At 41.0% G+C, this 9,824-nt stretch overlaps 1 protein-coding gene across 1 annotated transcript in view; it reads left to right on the top strand.

Moving 5' to 3' along the window:
* The window catches only part of LOC307001030 (deoxynucleoside triphosphate triphosphohydrolase SAMHD1-like), a 38,756-nt gene that overhangs the window by 491 nt on the left and 28,441 nt on the right, over positions 1–9,824 (top strand). The window lies entirely within an intron of this gene.

Raw genomic sequence — 9,824 nt, 5'->3', positions numbered from 1 at the left:
ATCAGTATCCACTGCTCCAAGCCTGATGTTCTTCCATGCATCTGGTCTAACTATATCGTCCAGGCCTACCTCGCCCCCTGCTGGCTATACTATGCGCCTGTGGTGGCAAACACAATTCTATCAATTAATAAGAGACAAACATTTCCAATAGTCTTTGATGAGGTTTATTTTCTTGCAAGAAAAGGCCAGCAGTCGTACATTGAAGACAGTGTGACAGTGAAGGGAGGGCATCCTTTATAGTTTTGACTCACAGAGTGTTATCTTTCTAGGCCAATGATGGTATTTTCAACCATGCGAGGAACATTCTCAGACTTGTTCATCATATTTTATCCTTGAGTGGAGGCGCTCTTGTCACGTACCAACACTCTTTACCGTTCCATATTAGAATAAGGTTTGTGTGTGCTCTTTTACTGTCATATGATGCTCACACACATCTTCTTCCACACGCCACTCTCTGATTCATCTCACCAGTAATGACCAATGTACCTCATCGTCTGACTTGAATCCCTCACATCGTCACTTTGCATCTCCGATAAAGCCCCTTATCTCAACTGATTTATCAACGACAACAAACTTAACATTTCCTTCTCACTGAAACTTGGCAAGTTCCTGATGATTTATATGGATATAAGTATCTAGACCATGACTGCGTAGTAAAGGGGAGGTCTCGCTGTCATCTATCGAGATCATTTCTGACTCACACATCTTGATTTTCATGACACTACTACATTTGAATATGGATTTAGGATTGACGCGCATCGCTCTCTCATAGTTATTTTGCTCACTCAGTGAACCGTTGACCGTTGCTTGTTCCTCCTCATCTCCTGTTCTCATGCTTGGTGACTTTAATATTCATGTTTAAACAATGTGTTCGCTTTCCATAACATTGAAAGTATTATAAGAATATGTTATCTAAAAGTAATTTAGGATTGTTTTAATATTAACTGTCAGATGTTATACTGAGACTTAGATACTGAGGCCCCGTTTACACGATGGGAAAACGCAGATATTTCTCTACGTTTTGGCCTGTCATTTACACGAAAACGCCGTTTTTATCCCAAGAAACGATTATTTCTAAAAACTCCGGCCAAAGTGGAGATTTCTGAAAACGCCGGTTATGTGTGTTGCCGTGTCAACTGGGAGAAACGGGGTTTTAGGTTCTCTCTTGTCGATTCTGAGGATTCTGATTGGCTTGCATGGCTTTATCCTTCTCCCTACACTGCCGCCCATAGGTTTGGCATACACTCTAAAAAATGCTGGGTTGTTTCAACCCAAATTTGGGTCAAATATGGACAAACCCAGCAGTTGGGTTAAATGTTTTAATTAAAAATGTTAACCCAACGGTTGGGTTAGTCCATATTTGACCCAGATTTGGGTTAAAACAACCCAGCATTTTTTAGAGTGTAGTTATGATGGAGCTCGACAGCGTATTAATGCGGGTTGTGTGCACGATGTTGTTATTGAAAACGGAGGGGGGGAAATATTTGTTTCTCTAAATACCCGGCAATGTGTAAATGTGGCCTCAGACAAGGGTCCCGTTTACACGTACATGGTTATTTTGAAAAACGGAGACATTTCCCTTCGGTTGTGCCCCTCGTTTACACGCAAACGGAGAATTCTCCTCTGAAAACGATTCTTTCTAAAAACTCCGGCCAGAGTGGAGATTTTGAAAAACTCTGTTTGCACGTTTGCATGTAAACTGAGAAAAACGGAGTTTTAGGCAGTCGACGTCACAGTATGCGACAGAACTTGCACTGCGTCAAAATTGCGACCTATATTTTCGGGATTCTGATTGGCTAACATGGGCTTGAGCTTCTCGTTACACTGCCACCTACAGGTTTGGCATGTTCTTGACGGCATAAACACGGGTTCGTGTAAACTAACACTTTTCTGAAAACGGAGAGGGTAAAATGTCCGTTTATGAAAATAACCGGCAACGTGTAAACGTAGCCTAGAAGAAGCCAAGATAATGAGAGGAGATCAGGAACAGGTGGAGAGGGATGAGCGTAATGGAAAGTGGAAACAGCTGTCAGTAAAGAGAGTGAGAGCGTGATGGTGAATAAGTGTGTGTGTGTGTGTGTGTGTGTGTGTGTGTGTGTGTGTGTGTGTGTGTGTGTGTGTGTGTGTGTGTGTGTGTGTGTGTGTGTGTGTGTGTGTGTGTGTGTGTGTGTGTGTGTGTGTGTGTGTGTGTGACCAGCAGAGGGAGACAGAGGAGGAGGCAGGATCATGACAGTAACACTGTGAGATAGTAGTGGCTGTTAGTAGTTGTGGTTGGGGCCTATTTGGGGGGAAATCCAGTCCGTCCGTGCTTCCATCCATTACACATTATTACACTTATTACTAATCAGTTTGACTTCATTTCTGTTATATGTCTACATTTCTTATTGAGAAATAACAGAAGTTTAGATGTTGATATTTAATTGAAAATGTTTGGTTTGATGGTTGATTATTTGAGTGTTTGCTTTTGTTGAACTCTTGACCCTTGACTTTTTAAACAACAGTTTATTTCTCTGATGGCTTTAACTGTTTGTGTAAGTTACTTTTGTTATCACACACACACAGATGATGACATAATCATCATAAAGTCTCTTCATACACTAATCTCATTCAGAGTTTAATCCTGTATCAAATGTTGCGTTACCACCACTGTGAATCTACAGCGATAGTTTCCAACAGCAATCAGTTTCTATGAAGACTTTTTTCATTCATAATATTTTACAGGAGCAAGGAATGCAGGGACAAAGAAGCAAATATTTAATTATATATCTTAACGATACTGGTTTAAGTAGAAGAATTTAGGAGTTTTTTTTTTTTTTTTTTTTTTTTGAGGAGGGGTGGGGGGTAGTTTTGCTATTATTTTATGATTTTATGATTCAAGGTGTCATTTACCAACGTCCTTTTAACACACTCCTGTGTAGTAGTCCAGTAGGTGGCGGTATATATCATAAAGATATGATCCGCCAATAACCAGAAGAAGAAGACTTTTTTATTCTGGGTGTAGATTCATGCTGTAGTTTCACAGAGATACTATGACCAATATATAGTAAAATATTATCAAAGATTAGACATTAGTGAATCAGACAAATCTAAAATGACTTTTGGCATCTCCACAACAGCCAAAAACACCTGATCAACTTCCTATAGTTCCTAAAAACTAATGTTAATCGGTCAAGGGTCAAGAGCCCAACTAAAGCAAACACGGATAACCATAATGGTGACCGCACACATTATTATTTTAGAACTTCGGCTGAGATCTTTAGAGATTTATTGTTATTTATTTGCAGTTGATTTCAGTCGTTGTGGTTGTAAAGTTAGTTGTCGTTGCGTTTCATTTTCTGAGAGTGCAAGCATGATGATGCAACATCACATTGTAACATTGATTCAATGCCATTATCATTGTTGATATTTCAAAAAATGTCAACATTAATTGCAGGTGCAAATGTGATGATGATTCAATGCACCCCAGATAGCAGACGGATGTGGGCCACTTCAGGCAATGATGCGGCACTGCAGGCATTCTTATGGCCCGGACCAAATGTATCTGAGCCTAAAGTGGCCCACATGTAAAATGGCAAATATGGCCCAAATATTTAAAATCACATGTGGGCCTTTTTAGGCAAAGATGCGGCACTCGTGGCAATGTGTAATCTGAATGTGAGCCTAAAGTGGCCCATATGATAGATAATGATTATGGCCCAAATATCACAAACCAAATGTGGGCCACCTATGGCAAAAACGTGGCACAATCAACAATGACTACTCTGGATGTAAACCAAATATGGCCCACATATAATGCAGCAAATGTGGCCCAGTTATCTTAAAACATATATGGGCCAGTTTTGGCAAAGATGTGGCACAGTGGCACTGGCTCATCTGGATATGAGCCAAAAGTGGCCCACATATAATGCTGCAAATGTGGCCCAGTTATCTTAAAACATATCTGGGCCAGTTTTGGCAAAGATGTGGCACAGTGGCACTGGCTCATCTGGATATGAGCCAAAAGTGGCCCACATATGATGCTGCAAATGTGGCCCAGTTATCTTAAAACATATCTGGGCCAGTTTTGGCAAAGATGTGGCACAGTGAGCACTGGCTCATCTGGATATGAGCCAAAAGTGGCCCACATATAATGCTGCAAATGTGGCCCAGTTATCTTAAAACATATCTGGGCCAGTTTTGGCAAAGATGTGGCACAGTGGCACTGGCTCATCTGGATATGAGCCAAAAGTGGCCCACATATAATGCTGCAAATGTGGCCCAGTTATCTTAAAACATATCTGGGCCAGTTTTGGCAAAGATGTGGCACAGTGGCACTGGCTCATCTGGATATGAGCCAAAAGTGGCCCACATATGATGCTGCAAATGTGGCCCAGTTATCTTAAAACATATCTGGGCCAGTTTTGGCAAAGATGTGGCACAGTGGCACTGGCTCATCTGGATATGAGCCAAAAGTGGCCCACATATGATGCTGCAAATGTGGCCCAGTTATCTTAAAACATATTTGGGCCAGTTTTGGCAAAGATGTGGCACAGTGAGCACTGGCTCATCTGAATATGAGCCAAAAGTGGCCCACATATAATGCAGCAAATGTGGCCCAGTTATCTTAAAACATATCTGGGCCAGTTTTGGCAAAGATGTGGCACAGTGGCACTGGCTCATCTGGATATGAGCCAAAAGTGGCCCACATATAATGCAGCAAATGTGGCCCAGTTATCTTAAAACATATCTGGGCCAGTTTTGGCAAAGATGTGTCACAGTGAGCACTGGCTCATCTGAATATGAGCCAAAAGTGGCCCACATATAATGCAGCAAATGTGGCCCAGTTATTTTAAAACATATCTGGGCCAGTTTTGGCAAAGATGTGGCACAGTGGCACTGGCTCATCTGGATGTGAGCCAAAAGTGGCCCACATATAATGCAGCAAATGTGGCCCAGTTATCTTAAAACATATCTGGGCCAGTTTTGGCAAAAATATGGCACAGTGAGCACTGGCTCATCTGGATGTGAGCCAAAAGTGGCCCACATATAATGCTGCAAATGTGGGCCAGTTATCTTAAAACATATCTGGGCCAGTTTTGGCAAAGATATGGCACAGTGAGCACTGGCTCATCTGGATGTGAGCCAAAAGTGGCCCACATATAATGCAGCAAATGTGGGCCAGTTATCTTAAAACATATCTGGGCCAGTTTTGGCAAAGATGTGGCACAGTGGCACTGGCTCATCTGGATATGAGCCAAAAGTGGCCCACATATAATGCTGCAAATGTGGCCCAGTTATCTTAAAACATATCTGGGCCAGTTTTGGCAAAGATGTGGCACAGTGGCACTGGCTCATCTGGATGTGAGCCAAAAGTGGCCCACATATAATGCTGCAAATGTGGGCCAGTTATCTTAAAACATATCTGGGCCAGTTTTGGCAAAGATATGGCACAGTGAGCACTGGCTCATCTGGATGTGAGCCAAAAGTGGCCCACATATAATGCTGCAAATGTGGGCCAGTTATCTTAAAACATATCTGGGCCAGTTTTGGCAAAGATATGGCACAGTGAGCACTGGCTCATCTGGATGTGAGCCAAAAGTGGCCCACATATAATGCTGCAAATGTGGCCCAGTTATCTTAAAACATATCTGGGCCAGTTTGGGCAAAGATGTGGCACAGTGAGCACTGGCTCATGTGGATGTGAACCAAAAGTGGCCCACAAATAATGCTGCAAATGTGGGCCAGTTATCTTAAAACATATCTGGGCCAGTTTTGGCAAAGATATGGCACAGTGAGCACTGGCTCATCTGGATATGAGCCAAAAGTGGCCCACATATAATGCTGCAAATGTGGCCCAGTTATCTTAAAACATATCTGGGCCAGTTTTGGCAAAGATATGGCACAGTGGCACTGGCTCACCTGGATGTGAGCCAAAAGTGGCCCACATATAATGCTGCAAATGTGGCCCAGTTATCTTAAAACATATCTGGGCCAGTTTTGGCAAAGATGTGGCACAGTGAGCACTGGCTCATCTGGATGTGAGCCAAAAGTGGCCCACAAATAATGCTGCAAATGTGGCCCAGTTATCTTAAAACATATCTGGGCCAGTTTTGGCAAAGATATGGCACAGTGAGCACTGGCTCATCTGGATGTGAGCCAAAAGTGGCCCACATATAATGCTGCAAATGTGGGCCAGTTATCTTAAAACATATCTGGGCCAGTTTTGGCAAAGATGTGGCACAGTGGCACTGGCTCATCTGAATATGAGCCAAAAGTGGCCCACATATAATGCTGCAAATGTGGGCCAGTTATCTTAAAACATATCTGGGGTAGTTTTGGCAAAGATGTGGCACAGTGGCACTGGCTCATCTGGATGTGAGCCAAAAGTGGCCCACATATAATGCTGCAAATGTGGCCCAGTTATCTTAAAACATATCTGGGCCAGTTTTGGCAAAGATGTGGCACAGTGGCACTGGCTCATCTGGATGTGAGCCAAAAGTGGCCCACATATAATGCTGCAAATGTGGGCCAGTTATCTTAAAACATATCTGGGCCAGTTTTGGCAAAGATGTGGCACAGTGAGCACTGGCTCATCTGGATGTGAGCCAAAAGTGTCCCACATATAATGCTGCAAATGTGGCCCAGTTATCTTAAAACATATCTGGGCCAGTTTGGGCAAAGATGTGGCACAGTGAGCACTGGCTCATCTGGATGTGAGCCAAAAGTGGCCCACATATAATGCTGCAAATGTGGCCCAGTTATCTTAAAACATATCTGGGCCAGTTTTGGCAAATATGTGGCACAGTGAGCACTGGCTCATCTGGATGTGAGCCAAAAGTGGCCCACATATAATGCTGCAAATGTGGGCCAGTTATCTTAAAATATATCTGGGCCAGTTTTGGCAAAGATATGGCACAGTGAGCACTGGCTCATCTGGATATGAGCCAAAAGTGGCCCACATATAATGCTGCAAATGTGGCCCAGTTATCTTAAAACATATCTGGGCCAGTTTTGGCAAAGATATGGCACAGTGGCACTGGCTCACCTGGATGTGAGCCAAAAGTGGCCCACATATAATGCTGCAAATGTGGCCCAGTTATCTTAAAACATATCTGGGCCAGTTTTGGCAAAGATGTGGCACAGTGAGCACTGGCTCATCTGTATGTGAGCCAAAAGTGGCCCACAAATAATGCTGCAAATGTGGGCCAGTTATCTTAAAACATATCTGGGCCAGTTTTGGCAAAGATATGGCACAGTGAGCACTGGCTCATCTGGATGTGAGCTAAAAGTGGCCCACATATAATGCTGCAAATGTGGGCCAGTTATCTTAAAACATATCTGGGCCAGTTTTGGCAAAGATGTGGCACGGTGAGCACTGGCTCATTTGGATGTGTGCCAAAAGTGGCCCACATATAATGCTGCAAATGTGGGCCAGTTATCTTAAAACATATCTGGGCCAGTTTTGGCAAAGATATGGCACAGTGGCACTAGCTAGCTCATCTGGATGTGAGCCAAAAGTGGCCCACATATAATGCTGCAAATGTGGGCCAGTTATCTTAAAACATATCTGGGCCAGTTTTGGCAAAGATGTGGCACAGTGGCACTGGCTCATCTGAATATGAGCCAAAAGTGGCCCACATATAATGCTGCAAATGTGGGCCAGTTATCTTAAAACATATCTGGGGTAGTTTTGGCAAAGATATGGCACAGTGAGCACTGGCTCATCTGGATGTGAGCCAAAAGTGTCCCACATATAATGCAGCAAATGTGGGCCAGTTATCTTAAAACATATCTGGGCCAGTTTAGGCAAAGATATGGCACAGTGAGCACTGGCTCATCTGGATGGGAACCAAAAGTGGTCCGTCCATTCATGGCTTGGATGCAACACTTCTGACAATGGCTAATTTAGCTTAAAAAGGAAAGAGTTTGAAACTGTAATGGCCTGAATATTTTTGAAACAACATTTTAACAATATTTTTAGTATGGATGCAGCAGACACTTAGGCTGGATGTACATGTACTTACATCTATGACATATATGCTATTGCTGACATATGTTTTGTAGGTAGAGTGTCTAGAAAAGTTTAAGTGTCTAGGTTCAAACTTATGAGTTTTTATGGTTTTGGGATGTGCAAGAAGATACTTTAGTTGCTGTTTGTGCAAAGCTTGGGGCACAATGATTTTGCCAAGTACATGTTCCTGTATCAAAATATTTTTTTCATCTTGGAACAACAGTCTGTCCATAAAAATAGTCCTAACCCTAAAAATAGTCCTAACCCTAAAAATAGTCCTAACCCTAACCCTAACCCTAACCCTAAACCTACAATCAGAGGGAAATGATAATAACACTGATCTAGAAGCATGGTTACTTGTAAGCCTAAACTTGACATAACTGCAAACTTCAAATCTAATTGGTCGAGTTGAATGCTGTTCCAGGATCAACAAAGATGTTGAGCCAGGAACATGTTGTTGCCTACTCGGTGAAACCTTGCTTATCTCTAACTTCATCTAACTTCTAGAGCAGACCCAGACAAACTTCCAATGGGGCCTCAGGCTCAAGATGACTTAAAATGATGACAAAACTAAAACCATCAAAAATCAAGATATTTCTTATTATTTGGCTATTTTTATAACAAATGTACGGGATTTGTTGTGGAGAATATAAGGGGACATTGAAGTCAAAAAGGTTGCGATTCACGGTTCCTGAAACATGTTAAATATTTTTTTATATTTTTAATATTTTAACATTTAATAAAACATTTTCTTTTTATATTTTAATATATATATATATATATATATATATATATATATATATATATATATATATATATATATATATATATTAAAATAAAACAAATATTATATTTTATTATTTTAAAATAAAAAATATTTTATTTAAAATAAATAAACCTTTAATTGTTTTTACATTTCTGGCTAAATATAATTGACATTTATACACCTGTCATATTCAGGCTATAAATAATCTTTCTTAAAAAAAAAATAATACTAATTGAAAATTGATATAAGAGTAAACGAACGACAAATCAGCAGAAGCAGCTATGATAAAATAATATTATTATAACTTTTTTAACCATGACAATTCATGACAAAATTGTCCCACTTTTTTGCTTCGGCTTACTTACTACTACTAGATCTCTATTTTGTATAAATAAAATATTTACTGCATTTGTAGTTGTCTGTGAAAAAAAAAAAAAAAAAAAAATCTAACTGACGATTTGACGGCCCTTTAAATTTAAACGTAGCCGGAAAGCGCGAAAAAGGCGCTCAAACGTCAGAAGATTGTCAGTTGGAGGGAGGACGGACTGCAAAAAGTCAAGGTAAGATCGATATGTTTCTTTTTGTTAGCGATTGCTTCGTTATATCCAGTTGGAGTCCGCATGTTGTGTGATAGAGTTGATGGAATAATTTATATTCGAAGTTACATTATTTTGGCAGTTCAACTCTAAGCTAACGTTACTTGAATGCGAAATGAACAAGTAAAGAATAATTGCGTCGTGGCCGTTACACCTCGGGTGTGCATTATTTTTATAATAATTCAACGGCCTGGAGTCAATTATTCCGCTTATACTACAGTTACCACATCTCGAAATATTGTTCAGATGATGTATTTCAAGACGTTTGTAAAGTTTTTGTCATTAAAACGCTCTTGTATGTAGGACTAATTCCTTGCGCATCTAAACCCATGCTCCGTTGCTAATTCCAGAACGTCATTTTAGAGTTAGTAACGGAGGTTTGAGCCGCTGATAGCAGAGTAATGCTGGACACACTTAACGACTAGAAACATTATCTGACTGTGACTGAACGCGCTGAATACGCGCGCATGAT

Source organism: Phoxinus phoxinus (assembly GCF_949152265.1).
Source record: "Phoxinus phoxinus genome assembly, chromosome: 6".
NCBI classification, from domain to species: domain Eukaryota; kingdom Metazoa; phylum Chordata; class Actinopteri; order Cypriniformes; family Leuciscidae; genus Phoxinus; species Phoxinus phoxinus.
This window is presented reverse-complemented; position numbering and strand designations above follow the sequence as displayed.